Genomic DNA, 1,547 nt, shown 5'->3' on the forward strand with positions numbered 1-1,547 from the left:
TACGCCTGAGAAACCAATACATACGTTTGAAAGAAAGAAAAAAATACGTAAAAAAAAGAGGCGGCATAAAGAGAGAAAAAGAGAAGAGTTTGAGGTATACACAACACACAAGAGCGTACGTTAGCCTCGAAAACCAGCATTTGCACGCACACACGGCGTTGGTCACGCATGGTGGTGAAATTAAAAAAAAAAAATATATGAAAATAAAGAGAGGAGCGAGCAACTCTTTTTTTCGGCCCTAGAGATTGAGGCCGTTGCACCTAACTAAGACCGTCGATGAACGCTTTGCGGGCCAATGCCTGGGCTTCTTTCGTTGTGCACAACGAAAAACCACGATGGCCACTTACTGTAGCTTGAATGGCCCCCGGGGTATTTTTTCGACGACAAAATCACGGGAACGTTTTGGCTTCTGAGATGTTTACGTTTGACGAGGGATTCAGGGGTTATTTATTTCTTGGGAGGGTGGGGAGGGGGGGGGCAGAAGGTCCTAAACAGTCACGGGAGTCAGCAGGAATCTAATGATTTACGAAGAATGGAAGAGAATGAAGGTTTGTCGGTGTTCAGTGAAGTACGATAAACAAAGTTATTCGTGGAGGGGAATATTCAGTAAAAATTAATGCAACTAGTGCTTAATAGCCACTAAAAAATTGGTTATTTCGATATAAAATTGATTGATTAGTAGAATATATTGCTTTTGATGGAAGTTATTATAGAATCGAGGAAAAATTCATGGATGATGGGCTGAAAAATTGCCTAGCGAGGGAAAAGTGGAAACAATTTTTATGCAATTGCTGTTGATCCGTCAGCGGTTTGTTATTTCGTTCAATACGTATTCCATGATATTCATAATACTGTTATGATATCACATGACATCTGGTTGGGTGCTTTCAGTTGCGGAGCAATTGTCGGTTTGCACCCGCAAAAATTACGTTATAAATGAAAAATGAAAAAAATAAAAAACGTTTTGTGGTCATCAATAACACATATTGAAAAAAATCTCCAATGTCTGGGTTCAATACATTAAACGTTTATGAAATTATCGAAAAAAAATTGCAAATCAGCTCGACGAATAAAACATCACTTATTATTGGGAGCTTTGACCCTCTTTGAGGAGAGTATTTCAACTGCATTTTAATAAGCTTTCAATCTAATGTTAAATTAACCTGAGAAACAAGTATCAATTGTCTACAAAAATTAGGCTCAACTCAAATTACAAGTATTTTTCATGTTAAATAAAATTGTTCATTGGTCAAGACACAGGAGTCTATAAATATCGATGATTTTGTCTAGTTGAATGACCACTAAGGACAAAGGATACGTGAATACGAATGGTATGCGATCGAAAATACATAAAGCCATTGCATACACACGTGCATATAGATTCTAAGTGGCTAAGTCAACAGGGGCCAATGTACGCGGGGCCGGTGCCCAATGACGTTCGGGAAAAGCAAAAAAAAAAAACGGTGGGGTGGGTACATACATACACCGCGGCCTGAGCTCGTGGGCAGGTGGTCCCGCGACTACAGGCCCGCGTTGCTCAAAAGAAC

This window comes from Diachasmimorpha longicaudata, chromosome 4 (genome assembly GCF_034640455.1).
Source record: "Diachasmimorpha longicaudata isolate KC_UGA_2023 chromosome 4, iyDiaLong2, whole genome shotgun sequence".
NCBI lineage: Eukaryota > Metazoa > Arthropoda > Insecta > Hymenoptera > Braconidae > Diachasmimorpha > Diachasmimorpha longicaudata.